The sequence below is a fragment of the Condylostylus longicornis genome, unplaced genomic scaffold (assembly GCF_029603195.1).
Source record: "Condylostylus longicornis isolate FDR11 unplaced genomic scaffold, ASM2960319v2 ptg000009l, whole genome shotgun sequence".
In the NCBI taxonomy this organism is placed as follows: Eukaryota; Metazoa; Arthropoda; class Insecta; order Diptera; family Dolichopodidae; genus Condylostylus; species Condylostylus longicornis.
This window is the reverse complement of record NW_026577978.1, coordinates 2,322,859-2,340,328: the sequence shown is the minus strand read 5'-3', so window position 1 is coordinate 2,340,328 and position 17,470 is coordinate 2,322,859.

The following is a 17,470-nucleotide window of genomic DNA, read 5'->3' as shown; positions in this document are numbered from 1 at the left end:
TTATGATAACTGATTATTCAAATCGGATTAATTACATTGCATATTTTTTTCAAATTTTTCAAGTTAAAATATTTTCTACATCTTAGGAAAAAATTTATATGGATACTTATAATTTAGTTACTTATAATTTACAAATGCATGCGAAAATTTATTAAAAGCATGTTAAGTTCAAAATTATCTTCTCATTGCTTACATCAAAATATAAAAAACAAAATGTCTGATACCTCATTTTTCAAATTGAAATTATTCAAATTCCACTTCATATTTTCATTTCTTTATAGGTAATTTTTTTAATCTTTTAATTTTGTTACAACTATAATGATTTTGTTTTACAATAATTGTTTTGCTGTTTGCATTTCAATTAAATCGAATGCAAATTATTAAAGAATTTACATAAATTAACCGATAGCTTTTATTAGCACTTCGTTATAACTATATGCAAATATGAGCCGAACCGGTTCTCACTTGATCGGTTTCCAAAAAATGCGCTCTCCTGCTTTCAAAGCAATGAACAATATTAATAAATATTTCTTAAATGTTTTCTGGCGGTCATTGCACATGCTTACTTTGCATATACGGTAGATCCGCCGCTGCATATAAGACCATTTCACTGCAATTCTAACATATTATTCCTTGACAGAGAAAAATTAAATTAATTTCGATGAAAAATCTATCCGTATTTTGCTTTTAATCTTATGTAAATGTAATGAATACTAGTAATAGTGAGGTGATTAATAATTTTAATTATGTCATTAATTTATTTCATTAATATTAAAATATAATTCAGATTTTAGATAACTTAATTAATAAATTGACATTATTTTTTACATTAGCTTGTTCTATTTTAATCTTATTGAAAAAACCATAGAATTATTTTTTATAATTTAAAAAATTAAAAACTTGTTATATTAATCTTGGAATTTAATGAATGTTGATCTAAATAATAATAAAAAACCGGTTCTTTCAATCAGCACACATAATTAATTAAAATTTAATAAATATTTAAATAATTATATAAAATGCAAATACTTGTAAACAATTTATTAAATTATTTTTAATTAAATTTTAAAATAAAAATTAAAAATTTAATAAAAAAAATTAATTCTTGCTTGTTGACGCTTTTTTTATAAAGTTAATTAATATTTTTGGTATTTATTAAGCTCTTAAAGAGTTCTTACTCTTTAATTCTTAAATTTTCAACACCTTTTCTCTTCTTAAATTCGCAACAACTCTTCACTTAATTCTATTTTTGTCATGCCAAAAATCAATCTAATTAATCAAATATCAAACTCTTATTTTTTTTTTCTCTCAATTACCTTAACTTAAATATTATTGTATTATTGGAGAGCTGGCTTAACCGGACAGTAGGTTTGTTATCATATTATAGGACAACAGCTGTTATAAATTTATAAGCGAATAAATAAAATTATGGAACAACATGAAAACAAAATATAAAATAAAAGATAAGGTGATAAAATAGAAAGAGAATCAATATACCTCTGTAATATGTTACGTTGCAATTTGCAATTATAATAAACTACATTGCTACAAAAATTACATTAAAACAAATCGCTCGTTTAAAACTTGCACTCAATTTATAAATATTAATGTTACTCTCAATATTTTAACAACATTTTTTTCTTTACGATCTTAACAAAACTATTAATATTTTTACATTGTACAATAAAGACGTATACATTTACTTACCTATACATGATCATATATATAGATCCCCATTATAAATTATTAAAATATTTTCTTTTTAATGATCTTATATGTCAGCCGGTAGCATTATGATGTCAAATAACTAAAAAAAAATATATATATATAGAATAACAAATTATTTTCAACACTCTCTTTCTTTTTCTTCTCAAGTCCAACCATCAGTCATTATTGTTTGGGGAAAAAAAAGTTGTTAAATTCCAAGTAGCAATTGATAGTATAAGCATTTTACGCAGCTATCCAATGAAAAGAGAACATATACGTATGTACATAATGTACTTTTTACTCGAAATTAGTAACTATTAACACTGTGATTACTATTACTTTTGCTTTATTTTATGCTTCGTGTATTTCTGGAATATATAAATAAGGTTTGGTGGACAATAAAAGAAAATTTGATATGATCACCACATAACCGACCGCAATGTTTATTGCCTTAGATTAATAAAAATATTCCAGAAGATTATGAAAATGAGTTTTAAACACTTTACAATTTTAAGAACGGTAGTTAGCTTTTGGTTAACATTTCTCCATATATGTAAATTTGGCTCTTAGAAGAGTTTCTCTTTGTGATATTCGAATTCCACAATGACACAAAAGTGAAAATCTAAAAAAAAAGATTTTCGGTTAGTTTCAGCAACAACCAGAACTTAAATATTAAATATCAAAAAATTTCAACAATTAGTTTCGTAGTTATGGTACAAAATATACAATCTGCCCCTAGTTCGGCTTCCCCTAATCTTTCCGCAAAATTTATAGGTTCATTCTTTAAGTTTGAAGACAATTGGTTGATTATTTCTTTTTATGTACGCACAAATGTTAAATCGGCCTGCAAAAAGGTTAAGCTCCCGAGACCTCAACATTGGTTTAGTCGAACTTGTGAAGCACGCGTACACACAAAGATTGACAAACAAAGGACCGACATCTCTCTAAAAATAGTTTGTTTACATTCTTTACTTTAAATGTTATTCTCTATACAATCTCTACTTAACGCACTGTTCCTACCGAAAAGTCGACATCCCAAAATTTGGTGCCATCACATAACCTCCCTTATTGTATGAAACGCGTTCGGTTAAAAGGGAAAAATTATGATTTAAAAAAGAAAATTTACTGCTCATTTATTTTTTAAGCTGTGAGTTGTTAGGCGAGGCAAAAAAATAAAAATAATAAAACCAAAGTGTTAAGTAGTGTTAAGAAAATTTCTTTTGATAAATTCAGGTAGTTAAGTTAAATAACGGTTTATTAACTTAAGTATCGTTAATTATGAACAAAAGAAAATTTGCAAAATCGGAAAATTAGTCAAATGATTACTGTATACCTTGGTTAAGGTTAAATGTATTTACAGACATGAACAGAAGTGTTTACGTCTATACATAAATTATGAGTATAAAATTAAATTATTTTCAAAAGTAATGAGCTTTGAAGAATGCGTTAGTCAAGAATAATAATTAAATTTCCAAAACGTGTAAAAATTAAAATTTATACCATCGTAATATTATTTAAAATTGCATGGGCTGTGAATTTAAAAAAAAATTCTATTAGAATTCTATTGTAAATTGTTGTATAAGCGAAGCACATTTGAAAATATTAAAAGAATTTGAACTTGTTAATTTTCTTTTGTATTTGTTTAAATGCTGTTTAATAAATTATTATTTATTTAGCGGAAATATTTAGTATTTTCTGAAGGACTGAATGAAATTGATTAATGATTGCATTTAATGTTTATTCACATTTTTACTTAACATAGTAACACTTACAGTTTTTATTAATGTTTATTCACATGTTCATTTACATTTTTACTTAACATAGTAGAAATTTTATGAAAAATATTTGGAACATTGTGTTGATGATGATATTGTAATTTTTCAATCCCAACTACGTTCATATAAAACTATTTTGTAAAAGATTTTTTCGAATGTCGTAAAAACCAATTTACAGGATAAAGGCAGGTTTACAAAGTCGATTAATTGAAATAAGATTCGGGGTCGTAGTCGAAAATCAAATTTTTTTTAATTGAAAATTCATTTACAGTGGTCGGAATTCAAAGGTATTGACGACGGGAGTCGGTATATCTAAATTTTTTACCCATTGATAAATTTCGTTCAAACCAATTTTATTCTAGTATTGTTATGTTATATTAACAGTAATAACTTTTTGTAGTAAATATTTTTTCATATTTTGATTATTAATTCTATAACGAATTTAACACTAAAACGTTAACAAGTCGAATTATGGTAAATTTATAAATATGATCTGCTTAATTTATTTTTTAAAGATTGTTTACCCTAATACTGTATTTATCTATATAGTTTATATTTAATTAACTATATAGATTGTAGATTGTAGATTACTGAAGAGATACGAGTATGGGCAAAGGAATTCCTGCTCGTTCACCGATACAATTAGCCATGACTTGTAGCTCTTGCATATCCGAGTTACATTAAATATGTCCCAAATACCCTGTTCCCAAATAAATACACCGAGATATCGCTCAGGGAGTTGACATGAATTCCCCAACATTGACAAAGATCCGTCCAAATCCTCTGTACCTAATATAACTACTATTTAAATGGGTTAAATATAATCGTTATCTAGGCACATTATAACTATAGTTAATCTAAAAATTAACACGTCAGCACATTCAAATTCTGAAACCTCCCGATATCTCAATGAAAACAAAAATCATAAATAAATTTTAATCAAAAATTATATTTTGAGTAAATTTTTAATTAAAACTACGATTTTACAAGATTCACTACAAAATTTTTTTTATTATTTTTCTTCGTATTCTTCTAATTTTCTAAACATAATGTTTTTAAAATCTTGACAAGAATTTTTAATTTTTTTAAGATCTTAAATTTTAATATTCGTAAACAACGCACATTTAAATTTATAATTAATTCCTTAACAATTTTCATTATAATTTTTTCCTTACTGTGTTACATTCAAGAAGTTTATGTTTTTGTAATGTGGTAACAGCAATCAGCCAATAACTATGTATACTTCACTAACTACCATTAACATTAAGTACTCTCTATAATCAACAGTAATAATACATACCTATACTCATAAATACTATTTGCCACTTTTATAAATTCTAAAGATATTAAATGAGCTCCTTGAATTTTCACAATTTGGAAAAAAAAGACAAGAATAGAAAAAACATTAAGAATGATCAAGGTATTAAAAATAACAAGGTTGTACAACACAATATCTTCGTGATAAAGATGAAATAAAAAAAGAAGAAAAAAATATAAACAGAAAATGCTAAATTAAAAATTAAAAGACGACAATGAATAGTTGAGAAAAAAAAGAAAAATATCAGTAAAATTTTAATCCTTGTCGCGAATTTCTGTTTTTTTTTTTTTGAAAGTTGAATGTATAAAAAAGAAAAAAACAGAAAACACAATTCGTACTAAAAAAAAAAACCAACGATCATTTTACATAAACGCTGTTTTTTTTTAACTAGCTTGTTCTTCTGTACTTTTTTTTATATCCGTTGGGGTTGTTGTGTATAGTTATAGCCGCCGTTATTGTCCACGTAATTATTGTCATCCATATACTTATATAAAATATATATGTACCTACACATTTTTAAAACTAGATATAGAGTGTTCCAAAATATACAAAATGCTGAAAAACTATTTCTAGGACAAATTTTAAAAATACTACCCGCTCGATTAAGAGTAGAAGGCGTGTATTGAAATAGCATTAATGAATTCCAGGAAATCTCTTAAATAAATTAAAATTCTGAAAATTATCTACCGAACAGTAATTTCTCTGTTTAATTTGAGAAATTTCAATTGAATTCGGTTCGTAAGCAAAAATACTTTATACTCACCACGAATATTTTAAAATGCTTTCAATCTTTGGCTGTATCAGAGAGAAGAAAAAAAATAACTCTTTCTCAATTTGCTTACATAAGATCACGTGATTATGTTATTGAAATTTTATTTCTCTTACAAAATTAAGAGAAAACCTTATTAATTTTGCATTTCAATTCGGAAATCACCTAACAATTTTAAGAAATTGGGATTGTGATAATAAGAATAATAAGTCCGTTCGAGCATTAACAATAAGCAACAAAGAATTGAATTAAATGTTAAGAATTTCTTATAATGTTCACAATCGAATAAGACTCTTTTTGAATAAGAATCTTATTCAATTTTGAATATTATATTTTTTGGCCAAACCGTTATGTAAGTTTAAGTGAACAAAATAATGAAAATTAATCCACAATATACTAAAGAATACAAAGCTTGGAGGACGCACTCACCGGACAATCCAATATAATTCCAAATTTAATTAAAGAAATTTTAATATCAATTGGTACACCATGTAATTTATACATTTTATAACTTCATACTGCGAAACCATTAAAAAATAAATACACAATTTTATTTTTTTTCGTTTGGTACACGAAAGCCTCTTCAGCATAACTGCGCTAATGCTAATATTAGTGTTGGCGCTATTTCAATGTACTAAATTTTTTTTCATTTTTTTTTATATTTTCGTATTTTTTCAATTTACCAACAAATGTTGCAGTTTTTTCCCACTTACATAGAGTATAAAACATAACAGAAAATACACGACACGATACAGAAAAAAAAAAAAACTGAAATTAAAATTAAATTTATAGAAAACCAGGAATAAAAAAATAATATTAAAAAATCAAAAAATTTAAAATTAACAAGGCTCTAAAACCCAGCAGGACATTTTCATATTTGTGTTTTTGTTATTGTTGTACATAGTTGTACAATTGTGACACTCCGGAAGATGATTTTTTTTTCTACATGGAAAAACAGAATAAAAGTAAAAAGCCTCTGTGATTGCTTATTTTTCAGATCACCGTGAAATTGTTGAAGTGCGGCGAAAATTTAAATATAAAATTCAATTTAATTTTAAGAAAGAAAGAAAAACAATTACAATAAAAAATTTTAATTTTAAATTATAATTAATAATTTGTAAGATTTTCTTCTATAAAAAATTTAATTGATAACATGACCAAGACCTGAATTATGTCTAGGTGAATAACGCATTTGAGCTTTAAAAATTAATTTTTAAATAATTTAATATTCACTTAAATCATTTGAATCACTTAAAACATTGTGAAGTATTTTTGAAAGAGAATAAAAGTAAATTCCTGTTTCGTTCTAAAAAAGATTTAAACATTGACCTAGTGTATTAGATTCATAGCCCACAACTCTCCGCATTTAAAATAAGTTTTCAAGTATTTACTGTGCCGTTTTCAAAAATATATTTATTAAGAAAATATAATATAATCATTTTGTATACACCCTAATATTAATTATAATTTAATTACAAATTAAGTTGTCTTAAATTAAGTTGAACTTTAAATTTCTAGTATATCATTAAGACTATTTAAACTATATCTTATACAAAAGACTATGTTATATTAAAAGTAATCTAAGTATATTAATATTTTCATTGAATTAATCTATAATTTTTATTTTCTTTTTATTTCAGGTGAGCTATTTCATGCAAATTTTCATTGGTTTTATTCTTATTTGCGGTTGTGTACAATAACGTAAGCTATTAAGTGTGTTTCAAATAGAAGATTGCATGTAGCATCTTAATGTAAACAATACTTGGTAATCATATGGATTACAGTATAAAGCAATATGAAGAATAATTCGCCTTCAATTTTTTCATACCTCTGTAGCTGAGTTAGTAGATCGTCCGTCTAAAAAGCGGTTGGTCAATGGTTCGAATTTAGTTCGAGGAGAGAAATTTTTTAATTTTCCTACCTTTAACTCGTTCCTATGATTATGTCATTCATCTGTTCTGCAGTTGTATGAAAAAATTTCAATTGAGTTAATATTATTATTGTAATAGGCACAAATCTTGTTAGTTAAACAATTACACGTTGTATTAGTAATTTAGTAACGATAATAGGCTTGTATCTACATCATAGAAATTATAGCGAATAGAATGGCATACATTAACATTTTTTTTTGAAATTTTAAATATTAAAATTTAATTTTAAATTTTAAAATCTACTTAATTTTACTTTGCCACTCTAATTGTAAAATTATGTGAATTCATTATTAAATTTAAATTAATTTTTTAAATCATAATTGGAGAAAAAATGGAAATTATTTTTCATAAATAGCAGTACATTTGGGCTGAAAACTGTCCAGTAACAATATTGTAGTTAAGTTGATAACAATTCTAGCAATGTTAACAATTTAACTACAATAATGTTGAAATTTTTTTTAATTTACTTAAATTTGTGTATGTTTCTATGTTCGCAATTAAAAGAAGCATTGCCGATTATGCCAAATAAAAAACGCCCTAAATTCAATTTTTTTTTGTTGCTAGTATTGAATGCCAAAATTAAAATTGTATAAAAAAACCCCTTCTATATGGTACACGTATGTAATTACAAATTCAAATAAATCAACCAATTGTAAATAATTTATAAATTTCTAAAATAAGGAGAAATTAAAGTTTAAATTAATATTTTTTGTTTTAATTTTATTTTTATTTCAAAATTTAATATTTTTTTTTTCCAAATTTCTTATTTTTTCCCTCAATTTATATAATTTATATATAGTGTATGCGTAATTCTATTCATAATTTCATTTCTATATGTAAATACTAGAGTCGTTTAGGTTCATGCCTTATAACTTTCCACACAATATGTATACATACATATAATTATGTATGTAAATTTACTTCATTTGTAAATTTTAACCTACATAATTATTATTTCTATAATCGTTAATTCAAATGCATCATATTTATATAAAAAATATTATATGCGTATACAATATAATGTGTATAACACATTTTAAGTACATTATATTGAAAGAAACATACATAATAAAATTTATAGTAGTATAGCGTAACCATTTTCAATATTGTATAAATAAATTTTTATTGGTTTTCCACCAAAATATTCTTCTATAGGTCAGCGTTTTTCAATTTAAGCAAATAAGTAATTCCTTCGATTCACAAAATATTAAGGAATATTGTTAATACAAATAAAGGTCTTTGGAAACACTATTGAAATTCCTACTGAATATACTGGTGTTTACATTATTGGAGATTTGTTATTAGGAGATTTCACTTTTGTTGTCATTTTTTATCGTATACAATAACAATTGTTACCAAAACACCTGGAATAGGTAACTGTTATCAACTTCAAAGGAATAATTAATAAGTAAAGTAATAATTAAGTGAGGAGTCAACGAATGCCAAATGTGCACTTACACTGAGCGCCAATAAATACGGGCACCGTTTAATAGCATTTGCTTCAGTTTCGCACTTCAAAATGACGTATTCAGGATTCAGAGTAATATCACAAATATGGTTGTGTACACGTCATAGTAATACTTTATTGTGACATAATTTAAAAATAAACACTCATAAGCAAAATTTGTGATGCCATCCTTGTCATTTGTACTTCAAATAACTATAGAGCTATTAATTTAACATTTACAAGCCGTATGCAAACTGAACCTCAAATTTGCTATTTAAATTCAAATTTATGCAATGCCACTCAGAAATTCATAATTTAAAGAGTTAAAATTTAAAAATTCACACTCTCGGTATACAATAGATTGACAAACACTGTTCTAAGGCTTCTAAATATCCTAAACAAAATTAATGTTAAAGTTTAAATAAAGGCCTGCTCATAATTTATTATAAAATTCCAAAAAAAAAAAAATAAAAGAAAATTATGACAATTTTTGGCATCATGCCATCACCAGTTAACCCCTTTATTTTCCATTTTATTTAAATTCATTTATTATACATGTTTTGTTCTTTTTTTGTCAAAAATATTCTCATTCAATTTTTGTATACCAATTCACTGTTATCTCTATAAACTGTTCTTCCTATATACAAAATTAAATTATAATTTTTATTTAAATTTTCTGAAGTTTTTTTTTCATATTTTTCATTACTTTTTGTTTTTTATTTTAATTTAAGTATAAAAAGAACATTCAAAGAATTGAAGTTAAAAAAAAAAAAAGCAAAAATAAATGAATAACGCTTAGCACGCTCATAATTTTTCTATAGTCGAGTCTGATAATGAACAAATAACAGCAAAAATAAAAATAAACAAAAATATTTTTGATTAATGTCGCGTATTTTATAAATTCATAAATCCTTTGCAGTTCAGCTCTCCCCCTCTATAATATTAACATTTTAGTGACAATTCAGTTTGCAGTTAGAAAAACTACATTTTATACAAGAAAGTAATTTCAATCAACGCTGATTTACTTAATGAACCATATTACAAACTGTGATACAATACTCGTATAAAAAATATATTAAAAAATTTAATGCATGATAACTGTAGGATAATCAAAAAAATGAAGTAGATATTTAGTGATTTTAAAAAATGGTTTTAGTCCACATTTAAGTGGAACATAAACTCTTTGAACATAAGATCTAAAAGTCGTTTAAACTTTCATAATACGATTCGTGTTCCCTTCAAACCAAATATGAATTTGGTTTGAAAATTGCCCTTCGCCAATTTTCCAAGTTACTAGCAGATAATCGAATAAATCGCATGATAATGCTGATATTTCAATCTCTGGAACGTTGCATAATATAAAGAACTTCCAACACAATTTTTTCCAATATTTCTTAAAAATTTTAGCGACTTATAACTTTTACTTTTATTAAAAACTTATAGCGTTAAAACAAGTAGTTTTTACGTTTTAAGCAAATAATTTAAAGTTTCACCTTCTAAAGAGGTGTCCTTGGCATTAGTATGTTATTTTATTTGACAAAAATCTAATAGATCACGGTGTTAGACAATCCTCTTAATAAACAATCGAGTAAAAATAAGATAATAATCAATAAATCAAAAATAGAAATTGGTTTTCAGTTTTCTTACCAATAGAAGGTGTTCATCGAATTCAGTGGTCGGACTCGCATGCGCAATTTGCATACTGATCAAATTTGTGGTTTATGCTAATCTAAGTATTTCAACTTTTGTGTTCATTCCAAACGAGCCGTGATTTTTTCAATAACTTTTTTAAAATATAATCTTATTTCTTTTATTGAAAAGCCGTTATACAACAATTCATCTGTATTCATGTCTTACCAAGCCTAACTATATGTCTATTATGTACCAAATGAGGAAGCGAGGGTTGGCTGCCAGTAGACTACAATTTAACTAGAGTGGTAACGCTATAATTTATTTAAAAACAATTTTTTTCTCTTTTCTTTTAATTTTTTTTTTTCGTTTTTCTTTGTCACTTGTCATTTTTAAACTACTTGAGTCAATTATAAGAGGGTCCACCCTATTAAATATTATAAACAATGAGAAAAATAAAAAAATATTTTCTATTGTTTTCTTTAAATAATAGTGATGATTAATTTCTGTTTATTAAATATGTATCTAAAATAACAATAATTTAAGTTTTTTTGAAAAATTAAAGAAAATTATTATGAAATTTGTTAAAAAACTCCAACAAACTCTTAAAATATTAAAATATTTCTGAGCTTATTTAATTAAAATCTCTATACGAATAAGTCTATTACGTAAATGATTGTTTATAACATAAGAGTAAAAAAAAAACAGAGAAAAACAGAGACAAAAAAAAATTTTGTTCTCAATTTGTTTTGAGAAATATTACAAATTCTGTCACATTAACTTGTCATATTAAATTAAAAATGTCAACTCAAAGAGTGTTGACGATTTATAAAATATTTTACACATTCCTTTAAATGGAATTAAAAAAAAATTAAATTTAATGTAGTGAGTAATACAGATAACATTACATTAACATTATGCAACGATTTAGATCAGTATGTAATTTTACTTGACTCACCAACATGTTTTCAAATTTGATTCTGTTTTAATAAATTTGTATAAAATTATTATTGAAATTGATTTGATGATAATGAATTATTTTTATGTCAATGACAATTATTTGACATGATGGTGATGATAAAATATTTTAAGTGAAAATTTTCATTTGTGACTCAAACTTGTTTTAAATGGAATTGATTTTCATTTAAAAACTCGAGCAAAAGTTCCTTTATAGAAAATAGACAAAATTTCATATTCGATGTTATAACACTACCTTATACAAGTGATTTGCCAGAATGTAACAGTGGCTAAATTTACTTATGGTAAAATAATATTGGCAGTAGAACCTAATTGTTAAAGAATCGAAAAAAAATTACAGAAAGTAATAATATAGCAGTAGGACCTAGATAAAGAATTAGATAAGTAATTGTATAAGTAAACGGTACATGTAAATTTCGCAAAAAAAAATTTAGTTAACTCACCACAATTAAATTTGAGCGGTGGTACTCCAGTAGAGTATTATTCCAAAAGCAAGATACCTTGGAATGACTTTAGAAGTCAAACTCAGGTGGAAAGAATATTTATATAGATAAAACTATTGCAGGAGGCTGTAGGTCTAAATCAACAATATACAAAAAGGTGTTGTTATAAAAAAACAAGTTTATATGTGGTTGTGCCAAGCGAACACACATCAAACAAATACAAACTTTCTAGAGCAAAGTGCTTCGTAATATGGTAGTCTCTTTTTGATATGTAACATTCATAGATATTTGGATGTCTCCGGTGTAAGTGATGAAATAATAAGCTGTTCCATGAAACATAGTGCCCGTTATGAGCAGCGTGTTTATATTGGGGTCTCTCGAATCAACTTAACTTATAAAATTAAAAATAAAATAGTAATTATAGAAATAGAGTAGTTAATCTCTTGAAATTTTCATCTTTTTTTTGATTGTATAATATACACTATCCATAATTCACTGTACGAGTATAAATAAGCCATTCTTAAATTTTGAAGTAACTCAAATCGTTCGATACAATATATACGTCTCATGTAATCGGAATGTCATTTGTAAAACGTTCGTTGTACAAGTTGCTTGAAGAACTAAATTTAAGTACAATTTGATGCGTTTTGTTTATTACATGGCATACATTTTAAAAAAAATTATACAAAATTGATATTAAAAGCTTAATTCATAATATTCAAATAAAAGATGTCAAATTTTTGACACTCTTATACAACATTATTTTTTAATTTATTACTTTATTGTATTTATTTGGCTTATTGAGAAACCCCATAGTACTTACACATTATTCTTTCTCAGCCTATGCTCTGTGCTCTTTTTATAATTCTTGTAAATTTTTTTAAAAACTCACAAAAAACAAATAAAAATTTCGTCATTTATTATAACACTGCGGTATTCCAAGTACCTATATAACTTTGTTTTTAATATCAGCGGGAGAAAATCCCCTATTCTTGTTAAATTCTGAAAGAGTTATTGGTTATACAAAAATTTAAAATTAAATTTCAATATTTAAAGTGATAATATACGCTGTTTAAGATCACATTTTCTTCCTACACAACAAATTTTTGTTTATATTTTTGCTTTTTGGTTTGAAATACTTCAAAACTTCCTTTTCAATGCAATGCTTTTAGTTTTTTTCTTTGTTTGCTATAGAGAAGATGAGCGTCACTGTGTATTTGTTTTATTAAAAATAGAAAAAAAAAAAAGCGTATATAAAAAATTTCTCCGATTATAATTGATTACAACATTTCGCATTCTAGACATACCATTTTAGAAAAATATTAATAAAAAAAATGCATGTGCATTACACCAATTCAAGGATAATTCATTGCACTCGTTTGTGAATTGAGTACACAATTAAATATTACAAGAGCGAACATTACAGCTTGTTTTCTTCATTTCATAATAAATGAGAAAGAATTCATTACAAAATAAAAATAAAAAATTAAAAGAATTTTTATTATTATTAGTGAGTATACGAGAGTTGAGAGTATATCCCGATTCACATATTTTACATTTGAATTATATTTGATATTTACACTGGTAAAAAATTAATTTAAAATTATTTTAAAAAAATGTTAATAAAGTATGAGCAGCAAAAACATGAGCAAAATTTTTGAATTTTGTGCTAAGAGTATTTCCACAATTAAGTAAAAATTAAAATATTTCGTAAAATATATGAAATAAATGTGAAGGATTATAAAATATTTGAAGGAAAATAAATATTTCACCAGCCGCTGTGAGATATTCATAGAAAAATTGCTCAGATTCATCAAAAGTGTGGGTCTCGAGGGAGTGCTCTAGGTAGGACACTGGGAGCTCGTGGTGGGGAGCACAATAGATCTTTTAGGTCTCGGTCATCATCATCCCATTTTGCAATCTACAATCTACAAAAATTACCCTATTTCTCCAATTGAACGAAAACTTTAATCTAAGTTTTTATAAATTTTAAATGCAAACAGCTGATTGAAAAAAAAAAGTAAATATTCTTTAAAACGCAACAATTTTTACAAATTTTTGTAAAATGTCGCTCAATTAATGCATATTAATTAATTGTAACAGAGAGTATTCCAGCAGCAAAATTATAAAATAATTGCATATGAATATTTGTTCGACGCTATAAAATAAAACATGTTAATTTGAAATTATTAACAATAACATCACCATTTTGTTTAGTTTGTATAAAACTATTGCTAAAACTGAGCGAAAATTGATTTCTGTATGAATGCAGAGTAGAATTGCAGAGTTTTTGAAAGAAATTTTGCATGATTTTCGCTGAAATGTTGCTAAGCTTGTTTTAAATAAAATTCATAATTAAATTTATGTTGTCTAACACTTAAATATAATTTTCTTCTTACAGTAATTTTCTGAAAAGTTTTAAGAAAACCAGAGGCGAAAAATCGACTTCCATTAAAAAAATATTTTTTAAAATATTTTTGGCGTCACTCAAAAAAATGTTAAAAACTGATACTGAAGATTTTTAAACTCTCCTCCGTATTAATTTCTTATTCCATTTCGATTATAAGTTATTTAAAAAAAAAAATTGGATTCTCATATCCTCTCGGCAGGTGATCTATACCTTGATCAGCCTCATTTTACCAAACACACATATTAAAATAATTATGTATGAGTTTTTTATTTTGTTTTTTTTTTTTTATTTGAATGAAATTCAATTTTTGTTTTATTTTTTAAATAACGCGCTAACAAAAAAAAAATGCACCAATTGTATTTTGCATTTGAAGGGTTACCCATGGAAAAAAACAGAAAATACAAACAGAAAAAACAAGAGAAAAATAACGCGATCTTCATAAAACAAACACTATAATGAAAACTAAAAAACAACAACAGCGAAAATAAATAAACAGAACAGGAAAAGAAGAAGAAATATTCGCGAAAAACAATAAAACAACAACAATTTTCTAGTGAATATCCAATTTACGGATCACAGCAGGATGTTTAGTACTGGCTGGCTGGTTATTTTGGCTTTAACATTAAAATTTATTAAAAAAAAAATTAAAAGAGAAAAATAAGAATAAAATAAAAATGAGAAAAACAAACTGAAGCCGCCGTGGCTCACTGCTGAGCATTATGCACTCTTTTTTCTCTTTTTTTGTTTTGTTCTTTCATAATTTTTTGATCTACTGTCGTTCGTTGTTATTCGACTGGCGTTTTGATTTTTTTTTGTTTCAATTTTTTTCAATTTTTATTAATTTTGCTTTTTATTTTAAGGATCAGCAAACCATAATTTTAAAACAATTTGCCTGATGGTTCATTAATTTGTTTTTTTTTCTTGCCCATTTTGTTATTTTTTTTTTTTTTTATTTCAAGTTATTCAAAATTAATTTTCAAGTTTCGAAAATGATTTTCCAATAAAACTGTCAAAAATTCACAATACTGCAGACAAGTGAAAAAGAATTCAAAGTTCATTTTTAGATTCCATTCATTGGTGGTGGTTCGTGGTGGTGGTGACTTAAAGAGAATTAAAAAGTTAAGAAGTTTTTAATTTTTTTTTTTGTTTTCGGGTTCTCTGACACTCTTTTGAGTTAGGAATCAATTTGAAATTAAAAAAAAAAAAAGAGCTGAAATCATAAAATTTTTAAATTCAGTCCAACCATCAAAAGTTTTACGACTTTAAATAAAAAATTAATGAAAATGAGATGAAAAAGAAACCAGAGAATTTAAAATAAAAAAATTTTTTTTTGGGGTTAATTGAAAAGTTTTTTTTTTTTTAAATTGTTTCGGAACTTATTAAATTTTTTTCTTGTCTGATTAATATTATTCATTCTTTATGTTATATAGAATTAAATAATTGAAAATTTTTTAAATTAAGTGGGTAATTTTTGTCATTCACTGTTTAAAATAATTTTAAATTACTCAAATGAATAAATTATTATTCGTTGTTCTACGAATAATTTCAAATATTTAATATAAAATTATAACTTAGGTAGTATAATATCTGAGTCATCTTCAGCTCTGAGGCAAGGCACCTATTTAACTAAATCCAATGGATTTTAAATTATTAAATTAAATTCTTAGTAACACTGTTGTTGACTAAATTGTATTTATGTGCTTGCATTAAAAATTTTGAGATAAATTTACTAATAAACTGTGAGAATGAGTCACGTTCAAAAATTTTTTTTGCTCCTTGCGAATCAGTGCTGTTCATAATATTTAAGTTTTATAATTAATTTAATTGAATTCAAATTCTTCCTTGAAATCCATGAACCATTTCTCAAAAATACGCATATTTCTGTTATAGAGTCTTAAATTTCCAGCTTTCTCTCTAAATGTGCATAATTCATTTAATAAAATGTCTTTTCAAACAATCTTTTAATATAAAATGTTGATAATCTTTCCGAAATACTTTTTTTTCTGGTGTATGAAAAGAAAACTCCTATTCGGAACAAAAATAGTTTATAATAGCAACCTGTCGGTCTGTCTGTGTGTTTACGCGTGCATCTCAATTTCGGCTGAACCGATTTTGATGATATTTTATATGTAAGTTTATTTCTACTATGGCACGGATTGATCAACTTTTGGGATATATCAGGCTTGGGGAACTGCACTTTTTAGCTGGCCTGTTTTACATTTTTGACCATTTTGTAGAAAATAATCAACCGATTTCATTGAAATTTAATACGTAAATTCTTTGTATTAAAACAATGAGCATATAAGTTTTTTGGAAAGATCAGGGCTCGAAAACTAATTTGCGGGCCGATTTTACATTTTTCACCATATCTACGGAACGGATTGATGAAATTTCTTGAAATTTCATATTTGAGTTCTGGTTGTTAACGAAAATAACTGGTGGGCATTTCAGGGAATTCGGGTAGCACAAAGCGAAACTCTACTAAGACCCAAATTTACATTTTTCTAGGTATGTTAACTATAAGCTTACTAATGTCCTAAAAATTGGAAAGAAGTATATAACAGACATTTTTATAATATTCTGTAACACTTTCACTTAACTAGACAATACACATTGCGGTCGGTTATGTGCTGACCACATCATATTTTTTTGTTAATGTATTTTGTGCGCTACTAACGCACTTTATTAAATCTGATTTTTTTCTAATTAAGACAACAAACAATTAAATTGACTTAATCTAATTTTTTACTTGATTTATTCCTTAAAACTGGTCAAATAATTAATTTAAACAGACATTAGCCGCGTTACCTTCGTCCGTGTTCAGTATACAGTCTTTGTTTTTCTTCTTTCCTATATTTTCCTTTCACCTCTTTTAATACGTTCAAGTTATTTTCCGTAATTATGTGATCCGTTTCAATAAATGTGTTTTGCAGCCATTGAATCGAAATTCCTGTTAATTCCTACTCTCCTTGCACGTTTTATCTCACTTAAATTTTCCTTAAGTTTTGTTGTAACAGGTCCCTTCGTTTGTTTTCAATTTATCCTTAACCGAATTTAACAATT